Raw genomic sequence first — 14,999 nt, 5'->3', positions numbered from 1 at the left:
CCACTGATGTGGAGGTGCTGCCCCCAGCTTGCCAGCGGAGGTGCTGCCCCTACTGAAAGTACAGGCCACCCACAACAATAATGTTTTTAAACGATGAAAAGCCAGAAAACTGTAGGTAAAAAAAGCCCCAATCAAAAAAACATGTACACCAATTCTCCAACTTGTAAAATAAAATCTCAAATCCAAAAGTCCTCAATAAATCCAATCCAATGATATGATGTAGCAGACATGCACAAAAAGTGATCCTTCCAGCTCCAAATTCAAATGAAAGTGAACAGCACATGGACAAAGCACTGGGAGGAGCCTGTTGGAATAGGAAGTTGGGGACTCAGGGGCACTTCCTTCCTCTTGGAAAATAAGAGTAGGAAAAAAGAGGACTCCTTGCACAAAAGAATACAGCCAAATCACAATCGGAGGATTTTTTCTGAACAAAATGATCATTTTCGAGAAGGTTTTATCGTGCTCGAGAGATATTCTTTACCAGGTAGTAGTTTCTGCGAGTTCGGGAACGCTATCTTACCAACACTGCCGCCGGAAGGAGATAGCGCATCTGAATGACGTGTTCGCGTGTCCGAATGACGTGTTCGCGTTTGCACAGTCTTGCGGGATCATGCGGCCAGATTCCAAACCACGTGGCGCACGCTACTGGGATAGAAAATCAAGTCGGCGAATGCAGAATCACGGTAAGACGGTACCACGCCCGCGAGAACGCATATTGAGCGCGCAAGGAAGAAAAACACTACGCTACGCAGTAGATTGTGTAGTATTCGACAACGTTGCCCTCTACGCGAACTGCAAAGTTACCAAAACTTTGCAAGCTCTGCGTGCGGAGCGTAGTTCACCGCCCAGGGTTACTGCATACCTCTGCAGTGCCTCATCATATATCCCCCAGCCCCTCATGCTCTTCTTTGGACCACCCATCCTCGCGCTCTCTGTCAGTGATTTGTTATATTATATATACACCACAAAGGAAAGATAATAAGCATAAACTGCAACCACCTAAACTACCCCGCCCTGTCTTGTCCCGTATGAGAGTCGGATCAAGGGGTATTAAACGCCCAGTATCTGTAGCGTAAACAGCGGCGTAGTTCCTAGAGGCTGTAGTGAGACCAACTGGTTGGCAAAGGGATGGATAGGAACAGGAGGCCTGTTTTTGCGGAGAAGAAAATACTTTGCGTGTTCTTTGGCCTCTTAGCACCGCTGGGAGGCTCATTGTGCAACCAGTTCTGGGCTTTTCCATAACAGCGCTCCATAAGTTTTTTGTTTTTTTGGGGCCTGCGTATTTGACGCTTTTCATCCTTCCAACATCTGTGTGAGTGTGATTGAGAAGAACGTCAGTTCCGGTCCCAGTATGCCAGTGACCTGTGTTCCTGGTCTCAATATGTCTCTCCTTGTACCGATTTCTTAAGATCCCTTTTCCAGTGTCTGTCTCCTTTTATCAGCCTATTCCCCCCCATCGCCCCTCCGCCAGTGTATTCTCTGACTAAGTTTCAATGTGCTCCCTGTCCAAGTATTAGTATATTCAGTGTCACTGTGACTGTTGTGTATCCCTGACTGGATGTGTTGCCTGTACACACATTCCTGTATAACCAGGGCCTCTGGAATTATGCAGCAGCGGAAGATCAAATTATGTGGCAGATCTGACTAAAATATGCAACAAAAATGGCGACTCTAGCGGTGTAATGTAGCACATTTTGTGATGGTATTACTTCATTATTTTGTCATTTGTTCTCAGGTTAACACTGTCAGGGCAAATGTTTTACCTCATCAGTATCAGTTTAACACCCAAATAAAGCAACACATCACCGCTTTTTGTTGTTGTTGTTTTATTTATGCTTTTATTGCAAAGAACCGAGTCCTGTGATCCCTTTTGCAGTACAGCAGGGGAAATTAAGTCAGCACGAGATTATTTCTTCCACCTATTTATTTGTAACATTAAGGAGCCTACCTTGTGTAAATACATTTTCACATGGTTTATGGACTTTGATTGCGGGCCCTAGCGAGAGATCATAGTTGGGTTAGTTTAATTATATTGATTGTGTAAGTTCTATATTTTAGGATGGCACAGACATACGATTTTGGGTAGTCCTTTTGGCATCACAGCAGAGCATATCACTTTAGTGAGAGACGTTTAAGATGGCGTGTCTCACACTATTGCAGTTAGTCCTCTTTCCTTTTTGATAGCAGGAAGTGATCCGGGACAAGAAACATAATTTTTTAGGAAAGTATTTAAACGCCCGAAGTTAGTGAGCAATCCACCCATGAGGCGAGAGTACGTATCGAGGACGCAGACTTGTGAAAGCCCGGTAAGTAAAGGGAAAAAGCGCAGGTATGCATATTGCGTTTATAGCTTTTCATATCTGGCGGAGTACAGAGCTTTTTAAGACGCGTATGCTGCAAAATCCTGGTAGTGTGTTTATACGCTGTCTGACTAGATCGATGTTAATCTTAACTTTACGTTTATTGGCCGCGGCACTTATAGAGTGCTGTCAGCTTTCAGAGGTGAGATAAGATACCACGCTTTGTGGCAAACTCAGCAGTTGAGCCATGCGGGTCCCAGAGGAGAACACAAAAGGTGTGTTGGTTCCCTGGCAACATGGTTTTGTAATAATTGGGGACTAATGATTCGGGATAGATTACTAAATGTCATCTAGCTTCAGATTATGTTACGAGGTCAGATGTTACCAGATACGAGTTTGTTTTTACTTAGAATCATTGTAGGGTCAGTCTTGATTAAGGTTTCAGACGTATGATATGTTTTAACCTCTGGTAATAAGTTAAGGAAATAACAATTCCCTCTCATTCTTACTTTCAATCTGTTCTATATCTCTCACCCCTATCTATTCACCATACAACATATTTACCATACACAAATACACTACACAATTCAATCCCACACAATTCAGCAACTAACAATCCAAGTTTAAACCACATAGTTCCACTAAAAACAACATACATCCACTGCAGTACAAACAACTAAACATATATAAGAAAACAATATAATTTACAATGTCAACAAATGAAACTTTCAAATGCGAGACCAATTGCATTGCAAATGCTGGTTTCATTTAAATTTGAAAATCGAATTTATGTGTGAAATCATGTTCCTCAAGGGTACACAGAAAGTCCTTAAACTTTTTACCAAATTTTGAAAAAGTTTCTTGAAACATTGATAATGCCTAGGAATTCAGTTTTAGTCCAGTATATAGACGATCAGTTAGTGGCCTCAAAAACATGAGAAGATTGTGTCTTGGATTCTATTGCATTGCTAAACCATCTGGCAGATGGAGAGCACAAAGTGTCACCAGAGAAATTACAGTTTTGCCAAAACAATGTAAAATACTTGGGACATCAACTAGAAAGAGGAACAAAAAGGGTGACACCTCAAAGAATCAAAATAATAAAATAGATGCAGCTACCCCAGATCCAGAAGGAAGTTAGAATGTTTCTTGGTGTTTTAGGATATTGTAGGCAGTGGATTGCAGGGTTTTCCATATTAGCCAAGCCTCTGAATCAGTTAACAAACAAACGAGCAAAGGATCCTGTAGAGTAGGATGATGAAAGCATGAAGCTTTTGTGAAATTAAGACAATGCCTATGTGAAGCTCCTGCTTTGGGAATGCCAGATTATACGAAAGAGTTTGCATTATTTTGTTGTGAACAAGACAATTGTACTTTGTCAGTTTTGACCCAAAGATATGGTTTGATGAGACGTCAAGTGGTATATTTTTCTGCTACTCTGGACCCAGTGGCCGCTGCATTACCTGGGTGTTTGAAAGCGATAGCTGCTACTTGCAATAGCACTTGCACAGAGTGAACCGATTGTGATGGGACATCCTGTTAAAGTGTATGTTCCACATTCAGTTGTAATTCTTTTAACAAGTACACATACTCAGTATCTCACACCAAGTCGAATGACAAAATATGAGAGAAATATTGTGGGAGCTGAAAATGTGATTATAATCCTGTGCACAGTGTTAAATCCAGCTAGACTCTTACCTGATAAGTACGGAGAAGAAGTGAGATGATGTTGGTCATGATTGCTTAGATGTAACAGAATACTGTATAAAACCTCGCCCAGACGTTCAAGAAGAACCATTGATCAATAGCGAAAATTAATTATTTGTAGATGGCTCATGCATGAGGCATGAAGGAGAATTAAGTGCTGCTTATGCTATTTGTATATTGTCTGGAATAGTCAAAGCATTCTAATAACCTGGAGTCAGGTCTGCACTAGTAGCCAAATTGGTTGCTTTAATTAAAGCATGCAAAATTGGGAAAAATTGGAGAGTAACCATTTACACTGATAGTAGGGTTACGGGGTTGTGCATGACTTTGGCCAACTTTGGATGCAAAGTGATTTCATGACTTCTTCAGGAACCCCTATCAAAAATGGACAATATGTGAAAGACCTTTGAGAAGCCATACAGTTGACAAAATAAGTATCTGTGGTCAAATGTGCTGCACATCAGTCAGGAAAGGACTCTGTGACTGCAGGAAATCGTTATACTGACCAAGATGCTCAATATTGTGGTAAAACAAAAATGGCAGTAAACAAGAAAATTGAAACTACAGGAATCAGATGCCTACTTATGCTTATTTCAGCATTAGAAACATGGGATGAAGTAAGAAATTTACAAGATGAAGTAGATCTAAGTGAGAAAGGAGAGTGGATCAAAATAGGATGTCAAAGAAGAGAAAGTGATGGTGTCTGAATTTATCCCGATGGCAGACCAGCCATGTCAGATTTTTTACTTTCACAATTAGCAAGAATGTATCATGGAGACAAGCACATAAGTACGGATGCTATGATCAGACTTTTCAGACAAGATTGGTACAATGTGAAGTTTAGAACTGTTGCAGAGAGCCTTTGCCAGAGATGTTTCATTTGTCAACAAAATAACCCAGGTAGAAAAACAGTGGTCAGCTGGGGGAGGATTGGAAAGGCAGAAGGACCATTTGTGAGATTACAAGTTGATTTAATTCAGTTACCACCATGTAGAGGTCTAAAATACATACTAGTCATAGTGTGCTTATTCTCACGATGGGTGGAAGCATACCCAACCAGAAGAAATGACAGTATAATAGTTGCCAAATTATTGTTGAGGGAGATCATACCACGTTTTGGTTTTCCAGTAAGTGAATCAGACAGAGGATCTCACTTTAATAATGAAATATTTTGATTGATCTGTGAAGCATTCAAGATTGAACAGAAATTGCACTGTGTCTATCGTCCAAAGGCTTTTGGGATAGTGGAACAACTAAATGATACAATAAAATCAAGATTGGCAAAGGTGTGCGCATTCACTGCACTGTATTGGCTCTTGTTCTGATGGGACTCAGAAATATTCCTGACAGAAATACCGGGTTGAGTCCCCATGAAATAATCATGGGAAGAACAACGAGATTAGCTTTCATACCTGGACACAGATTGTTAAGCATAACTGATGATCTGGTATTGGATTATTGTAAAAGATTGGCTGACCTAGTGCGTTCTGTCTCTCACCAGGTTGAAGAAGACGCAGAGGCCAGGCAGCCGGATCAAGCACATGATCTAAATCCAGGTGACTGGGTGGTAGTGAAGAATCACGTCAGAGAAATGTGTCTTGCTCCTAGGTGTAGCACACCAAAACCGGTCATATTGGTTACAACAATCGCAGTGAAATGTGCAGGTTTGCCTAATTAGATCCATGCCAGCCATACAATGAAAAAAACCAGCACCTGATAAACAAAATAAACAACAAGAAATTTAAGTTTAATGTGCAGAAGGATGTGCAGCTGAAGAGCCTAGAATACCAAACTCTGAAGTAGCTGATCAAGAACAACCAAGCACTAGTCAGAAGAATTGGGTACCAGCCGTCGATTTACCTGATGAAGAAGTAATAACAAGGAGCAGAGCAAAAGCAGAGAAGCTAGAAATTGATGAGGATCAGATAGAGATAGGAGATCAAGTTCAGGAAATAGAAAACAAAATTGAAATATCTAAACAAGAACAGATAAGAATAGAACGGTACACAGACTGATTTGAGAGATAATTCTGGAGAAGAAAAACATGAACCAAGCAAAATAAGAATAGGGAATCAAGAACAGGGATAAGAACAGATTAGCAAAGAATCAGTACAGGGTCAGTTAGACAATCCGGAACATGTTTAGGTGAGGAGTAGTACTTCAAAAAGTCCTGAATTCAGTCAACTAGAGAGGGATTCAGATGACGAAGAAAATTAAGTTATTCCACAACAGAATACAAATTAAAGAATACTCAAAAGTGACGAAGAAAGTGAAAATATAGTGCAACCCAAAAGAGTCAGAAAAGGTGATAACCAATGTTCCCTCTAATTTTTGTCCTCCTTGTGCGGCAGTGGAGGGTCTCTGTTCGCTGCAATCATGGGTATGTGCGCCAGGAACCAGACCATGCGCGTGTGCAGCGCCAAATGTCACTCCAAACATTGGCTTAAAAAAGTGAAAAGATGGTGCATTTTCACACAAACAGCTCCACGTTAAGCTTTTGCATATTGCGATTTGCATATTGGATAACGCGGCCATTACATTGATTGGTTACATAGGCAAGTACACTTAAGGTTTAGAAAAGCACAAGACTCCAAAAGGTGCTACCATCATAAGATTTTACTAAATATTTTTAACTGGAGCACTGTTCATTGGGTGGGGAAATGTTGAGAGCCTATATAATATCACATATACACAATAAGTTACAAAATGACATAGCATTTACAATTTGATGTGAAAGCTACTGACTAATGTTGGCCTATCCCGCCAGGGATAGTTTGTAAAATTCAGACATCCACGCAAACATGGACTGTGGGAGAAGGACATTCAGACAAGTCAAGTGGCATCACTAGATGGGTGACAGGGTTGCTTCTCACGGCGATCCTTGCCATTTTCCAGTACTGATAAACTTTATCAAGGTCAACTTTCCCATTCAGGAGATAGGCCTTTGTCCTCATCAGCATATCCAAATGCTTCTGCTCTAGTCTACTCCTCAATTTACTCTTGATAGTATTCATGAGGCTGAATCCTCGTTCACAATCTACACTAAATGCTTGAAATGTTGCGCAGACATCAACTAGCTGAGACACCACACTATATTGAGCAGCATTGCGTACAGTGAAATTCACCATGTCTTGAAATGTGGTAAATAAACCACCCTTTACTTGTTCTGCCTCCACATATTTATAGTCTCTGTATTGTCGAACAACATCTTCTGGTGTTTCACAATCACCCAGGACCAAGACATTTTTATACTTTTCAACAAGTCTTTGTATATTCTTAGTCCCAAAATCAAAATGTGATTGTGTTGACATTGCCTGGATTTCAAAACTTGCCCATTCTTTCAGTTCATCCTCAGGGAACCTTTTTTGCATGTGCTCACAAAGAAGGGAAACAAAAGACAGAATAGGCCCACTGTCAAATTCTTGCCTTTCCTTGTACAACACCATCATCTCTCTTACATTGCTGCTCCAAAAGACAGTGTCCCCCAAATACTGTTCCTTAATTTGGCCAATCTTTGCTCTTGCATACTGTACAGCTTCGACAGTAGTTAACCACATGGCTGCTAGGCGTTTTCCCGTCCTGCGCTGAATATCCAAAATGACCATTATTCATGACGAGCTGGCCTTGTCATCCGCGCACGGCAGGTAAGCGCCATGACGAGCCCAGCTCGTCATTAGCTTCGAAGGGGTTAAAGAACTTTTTTGGAACAGTTTGCACAATGATGCAAATTCACTCAGAATGTCATTAAGTACTGCAAGGGAAATATGGTAGTTTGAGTCAGATAGCTTTTTGTAACAATATTTGGCAACTGGATCATTCTCTTCAACTTTCTCATGCTCAAAGTACTTAAGAACAGCCTCGTAATTCCGAATTAGTGCACCAACTGCAAAATGCCTCGAAAGCCACCGGACTTCATTCAATGGTCGAAAAGAGACCACTTCACAGCAGTTTACCAAACAATTACCTGTTGTGCTTGTACTCACGTATGCCCGGTCAAATGTGTGGGGTACTGTCTGTAAAACCTACAACAGAAGAAAACATGGGTAAGGTATGTTGCTATATTACAATGTCCAAGATGCACCACAGTTTAACTCTACCAAACAATTACCTGTTTGTTCTGCCTGTACTCACTTCTGCCCGTAGAACTGTATTTGTAGCACAGTCTCACAAACCTGTAAAAGAAATGGGGTGCAGATTGTGAATCTATTTACCAAGCACCCCGCAAATGCAACGTGGAACATAAACAGAATTACCTTGTCTTTGTGGGTACTCACGCCTGACCATTCAAATACAAATACCTTACTGACTGAAAACCTGCAATTGAAGACAAGATGGTTAGCAAAGGCTCTAAGAGTTACAAACAATGAATGGGACTGGCCCAGATACTCCACTAGGAAAAACAACCAAATAGTTACCTGGGATTCCAGTTTAGGCAAATAGGCACGTGCCCCTGTGCTTTATTATTAGCATCCATTAGGCTAAACTTATCTGCACCTCCCCATACAATCTAGCCACTCTCCTGCATTTTGTTTACCTTTTGCCATGTCAATGTTTTAACCGAGACTTGTCCCATTCACACACATTTGCATGTAATCACATTTACAATAGACCAGTGGAGTGGTGTTTGCATGGTGTGTTAGCCCACCACCATTACAGACAACACATTTCCAATTCAAATGAGCACAGCAACTGCCACCACCAAACCTAAGGGGTTTGCGTTTCATTTGTCTTCATCTTCCGAAGACAAAATGCAGTAAATCAGAACAGCTGTTGTGCTGAGAGCCGTGCACCCGACACATCACCACAGTAGTCCCCTTCAGCAGCCCACAACTTTTCCTCCTTCACACCAGCCAAACCTTCACTTGTTTCCTGTTTATACAAAAGCCTCAAACCCAACAAGAAGAAGCAATGGAAATGTCATACATAACCAATCTGAAAATGTGGTGGCTATGCCACAAGCCATGATCTCCTACTGTTGCACTGACTTCCTATGCTGTGAAAATGTGCCTTTCCTGGCGCAATCACTTTGCTCAAATGGGTGTAATTTCTGATATATATATCCCATGTGATCAAGCTCCTTTGAGGAGAGAAACATGTCATGGAAAAAACCTGTCTGATAATGGCAGATTAAAACCTTGCACTGCTTGCACCTTGATTCTGTGTGCTGGTCCGTGACTTTTGAAGGGAGTTTAAAGAGGTCTACACCTGAGTCTAGTCAAGTCAAGTTAATAAATTTATATAGCGCGCTACATACCCAGAGGGTCTCAAGGCGCTTGAAGAAGGGTGGGGAATTACTTGTCAAATATCCACGTTTTAAGTTGCTTTCTGAATGCTAGGTGGTTCTGAGTAAGGCGAAGGTGAGTGGGAAGTGAGTTCCAGGTTTTAGCTGCCAGGTAGGAGAAGGATCTACCTCCCATGGTGGTTTTGTTGATGCGAGGTACAGTGGCAAGGGCTTGGTTGGAGGATCGTAGCTGGCGGGAGGGGGTGTAGAAGGACAGTCGTGTGTTGAGGCATTCGGGTCCGATTTCGTAGAGTGCTTTGTGTGCGTGGGTTAGGAGCCGGAAAGTAATCCTCTTATTGACGGGGAGCCAGTGGAGGTTTTTCAGGTGGCTGGAGATGTGTTCTTTACGCGGGATGTCTAATATGAGCCTGGCTGAAGCGTTCTGGATGCGTTGGAGTTTTTTCTGGAGTTTTGCCGTGGTACCGGCGTAGAGGGTGTTTCCGTAGTCCAGTCGGCTCGTGACCAGAGCGTGGGTGACCGTTTTTCTAGTTTCGGTGGGGATCCAACGAAATGTTTTTTTGAGCATGCGAAGAATGTTGAAGCAAGATGAAGAAACGGCGTTGGGTGCTTTTCCAAGGGCCTCTGGCCACCAAGAGTCATCCCAGGCGGAGGGGGAAGTGCCTAGGATGAGGACTTCAGTTTTGTCTGAGTTCAGTTTCAGACGGCTGTGCTTCATCCAGTCGCTACTTCTTTCATTCCTTCATGCAGGTTGGTTTTGGCAGTGTTAGGGTCTCTGGTGAGAGATAGGATCAGTTGAGTGTCATCGGCGTAGGAGATGATGTTGAGGTTGTGTTGGCGTGCGATGACCGCGAGGGGGCTCATGTATACGTTGAAGAGGGTGGGGCTGAGTGAAGATCCTTGTGGTACGCCGCAGATGACTTCAGTGGCCTCAGACTTGAATGGTGGAGGCGGACTCTCTGGGTTCTTCCGGTGAGGAACGAGGTGATCCATTCCAGTGCTTTTCCTTGGATTCCGACGTTTCTGAGGCGTTGTAAAAGGGTGCTATGACAGACCGTGTCGAAGGCTGCGGAGAGGTCGAGGAGGATGAGGGCGACTGTGTCTCCATTGTCCAGTAGAGTTCGAATGTCGTCTGTTGCTGCGATGAGGGCGGTTTCAGTGCTGTGCTTGGCTCGGAAGCCGGATTGTGAGGAGTCGAGGGATTTGTTGGTTTCGAGGAATGCGGCGAGCTGGTTGTTGACCGCTTTCTCGATGACTTTGGCCGGGAGTGGAAGGAGTGAGATAGGGCGGTAGTTTTTGAGTTCGGTGGGGTCAGCTGTGGGTTTCTTCAGGAGGGCGCTGAGTTCTGCGTGTTTCCAGATTTCCGGGAAGGTTGCGGAGTTGAGGGAGCAGTTGATGACGTCTCGGAGGTGCGGTGCTATAATGGAGTCTGCTTTGTTAAAGATGTGGTGAGGGCATGGGTCTGTGGGGGATCCTGAGTGGATAGAGTTCATCAGACGGATGGTGTCCTCAGTGGAGATTGGCTTCCAGTCATTGAGGATGTTCAAGGGGGGTGGGGGTCCTGCAGGCGGTTGGGTGGGTTGGTCTTCGGGTCGGTTGTCGAAGCTGTTGTGGATGTCTGCAATTTTGTTGTGGAAGAATGAGGCTAGGGAGTCGCAGAGGGCTTGAGAGGGGGTGATGTCGTTGGAGTTGGCTGAGGGGTTGGAAAATTATTTGACGATGTTGAATAATTCCTTGCTGTTGTGGGCGTTGTTATCTAGTCGGTCCTTGAAAGCGGCTTTCTTGGCATTCCGGATCAGTTGGTGGTGTATGCGGGTGGCGTTTTTGAAGGCGTCCTTGGTGCTGGTGGTTGGGTCTTTTTTCCAGGCCTTCTCAAGAGAGCGACAGAGTTTCTTGGATTTCTTAAGATCATCGTTGAACCAGGAGGCCTTCTTGCTGCCTAGTTTAATTTGTCGTTTTTTCAGTGGTGCTAGGATGTCGGCGCTGTTGGATAACCATTGGGTGAGGTTGGTGGCTGCTTGGTCGGGGTTTGAGGAGTGGGCTGGGGTGTTTAGAAGAAGCGATGAGGAGATCTGGTCGATGGTGATTTTGTTCCAGTTTCTTTGCAGAGTGGGTTGGGGGTGGTTGTTGGATGTGGGCTTGTTGTAGGTAAAGTGAACGCAGCTGTGGTCAGTCCAAAGGAGAGCTGTGGTGTGGCTGAAGGAGACATGTCCGCCGAGCACTAAGCGGTCAGGAGTTTCTGTGTGTGTGTGTGTGTGTATATATATATATAAATATATATATATATATATATATATATATATATATATATATATATATATAATATATATATATATATAATATATATATATATATATATATGTATATATATCCGCACTTCACCCCACTCGTCCTTTTAAATGAGGTACACCGACCCCGGCTGAAGGTTAGTAAACTGCTTTATTTCTGCGGAAAGGCTGCACAGATGAAATAAAACCCAACGCGTTTCTCCTCATAAGAGGCTTGATCACGGGTAAAACTCTCTGCCTTTCAACTGTTTTCGTGCTTTCACACTGCAAGTCAGTAATATCCCAGAGTGCACTTGCCCACAGGTGTGTCCATTTATCTCTTTCACGTCGACAGCAGCATGCTGAAACTTTATTGATCCATTCTCACAGGCATGCTGCAATCCTGCCTGACGCTGAGGACTCCGAGTAAGTGCAAAGTTCATTGTTTCACCTGATAATTCAAACTTTCTCTCCACCTCGCAATAAACTCCTTCAGCCACCAAGTGAAATACTTCATCTCGTTTTCCCTTACCCGCACTCTTGCTGATTTCATATATATATATATCACGGATTGCCGCATCTCACACCCAGTACGCAGAACTTCGTACAGCTGACAAAGACAGCACGGACACGGACCAGTTAAGTGCTAAAGTTTATTCGTGCAAAAGCAGCCGCATTATATATATATATATATACATATTACCTACTGGCTATCGCCAGTAGGTATATATAGTTAGGATTTATTCCCTATGGGATTTTTGAAAATTCTATGTCTAATAACTTTGGCGTTTGTGGACGGAATCGGCATTGATCACTTCCTGAGACCGTTTGTTGCAGCCTTACCCGCATATCTGAAAGACACGACACATTTTCTCAAAAGCATTGAAGGTATTGTGTGGGAGAACACCTATGTGTTGGTCACTATGGACGTGAGCAGCTTGTACACGTGTATCAAACATGACCTTGGTTTACAGGCGGTGAGACACTTTCTAAAAGCAAGATCTATTGCATTCTTGGAACATTCCAATATGCTGTTAGACTTAACTGAGTTTTGCCTGACGCATAACCACTTTATTTTTGATGAGTTGGTCTACCGTCAGTCACAGGGCACGGCGATGGGCACCTGCTTCGCCCCCAGCTACGCTAACATCTTCATGGGGTGGTGGGAGGAGCAGGTGTCCAATGAACTAAACGCCTTTAACAACCAGGTTGTCCTGTGGCTGAGGTTTATCGACAATATTTTTATGATTTGGAATGGTTCAGAAGTATCGGCTAGACAGTTTGTGCGCCAGCTCAACAACAACACGGTGAATCTACAATTCACAGCGGAAATACACACGTCCAGAATTGAGTTTCTGTATGTGCTAGTAGAGATACAGGGGACTAAGGTGATCACTAGTCTTTTCAGAAAAAGCACGGCGGGCAACAGTCTGTTGAATGCGAGGAGTGCACACCCTAGACAATTAGTGGATAGTATCCCCTACGGGGAACTGTTGCGTGCTAAACGCAATTGCAATACTAGTGAGCAGTTCGAGACAGAGAAAGCAAGGATGATAACACGTTTCAGAGAAAGGGGTTACAACAACAAAACCATACAGGGAGCAGTGGCGAAAGCTGATACTAGATTAAGGAGGGACCTCCTTAACACTAATGCAGACACAGAAACTGAATCGAAGATCAGGTTTATAACCACCTTTTCAAGCCAGTCTAGTGAAGTGAGTAAGATCCTTAACAGACACTGGCATGTGTTGTTGACAGACCAACATCTGAAGCCACATCTGAAAGAGCACCCCCAGGTCACCTTCAAAAAGAGCAAATCATTGAGGGATGAATTAAGTCCTAATGCAGTGATGGGAGCGAATAAAACTAAAGACATACCAGGATTCAGATGCTGTAGATCTTGTAAAGCGTGTCGCAATAGTGAGAACCGCAGGGAAGTCCTGGTACCTAGCACGTGTAAAACCTTTACAATACGTAAAACCCTAACCTGCAACACCATGTATTGTGTGTACTTGTTAATCTGTCCCTGCAATAAGTGGTATGTGGGGAGCACGACTCTGAAGGCAAAGGAGAGAGTGCTCCAACACATGAGGGCCATAAAAAATCATAATGCGCAGTACCCAGTTGCAAGGCATTTCTTTGAGCAACATTATCAAAATGAAAATCTACTCAAAATGGTGGTGTTGGACAAAGTAGACCTAGGACCACGGGGGGGAGACAGAACCACGTGTCTGCGAAAACTAGAATCAAGAATGATTATTGATTTTGAATATACTTACCCACAGGGGTTGAATAACCATGAGGAATTGTCTGTTCACCTAGAAAAGTAATTATCATGATCTGACGCTTAGAATGCAATGCTGATAGAATTGAAGCATAGAATGCCCTATACAAATTTTGCATGTACAGTATCAGCATGTCCGCAAAATGCCGCAAATAATGTACGCCTAAATTGTAAATACCACCTTGTTTTTAATTAATTCACAGATTCTATGCACTTTGGGACTAGTGGAGTTGATATTCCTGGATAGGATCCATTGATAAATTAATGAGGAATGGTCGCTGTGATGCATTGCCATAAGATCAAGCATGAGATGCTGCTGAACCAATGTCCTGCACATAACTGCCATCCAGACCGAACCAACATCCTGACGGGATGTTACTTAACTAAAGACCATGTTTATATTTACATTTGCAAATATGGTAACAGCACTTTATGCCCACTGGGGCGGAATGTGGAGACAAGTAGTCATATTTTATGTTTATGTTTTTGTAAATAACAGCCCACTTGGGCGGTATTCGCTATAAACTTGACGATGGGGGTAGGAGATGACCTATCTGTAAACATGGTGTTTTCCCTTTACATTTTGGAATTGATTATTATGTTTGGGTTTCAGGCTGACATGATGGCAGAATCAAGTGGATATTTATAACCTTGGTTCTTTGGACTTTCGTTTAAAACCTTGCTGCATCGTGACCATATAATGTACCACTCCAATATGTCCGCTCTTTATTGTGCACTGGGGGGTGTTTTGGAAAGTCCTTCTTCTATGTTTAGATTGTGTTAATGGTAAAAGGACTGAGATTGTGTATCCTAGACAAACGTGATCAAGCCTGTTTGGTGAAACGCGTTGTTTGTTTTGCTGCCGAATAAATTCTTAAGCACAGCAACTTCTGGAGTGTTGTCGTAACGTTTCCTTGTACATGGGAAATTTCTCTTGGATATTTGGGCCGCCGGGACCCTAACGACGACCCGCTCGTGAGCAGGTACTGGCCAGATACCGGAATTGTGGTTTGCAATATATATATATATATATATATATCACGGATTGCCGCATCTCACACCCAGTACGCAGAACTTCGTACAGCTGACAAAGACAGCACGGACACGGACCAGTTAAGTGCTAAAGTTTATTCGTGCAAATGCAGCCGCATTATATATATATATATACATATTACCTACTGGCTATCGCCAGTAGGTATATA

The sequence above is a fragment of the Lissotriton vulgaris genome, chromosome 5, assembly GCF_964263255.1.
Source record: "Lissotriton vulgaris chromosome 5, aLisVul1.2, whole genome shotgun sequence".
NCBI classification, from domain to species: domain Eukaryota; kingdom Metazoa; phylum Chordata; class Amphibia; order Caudata; family Salamandridae; genus Lissotriton; species Lissotriton vulgaris.
The sequence above is the reverse complement of the archived record's forward strand: the minus strand, read 5'-3'. Positions refer to the sequence as shown.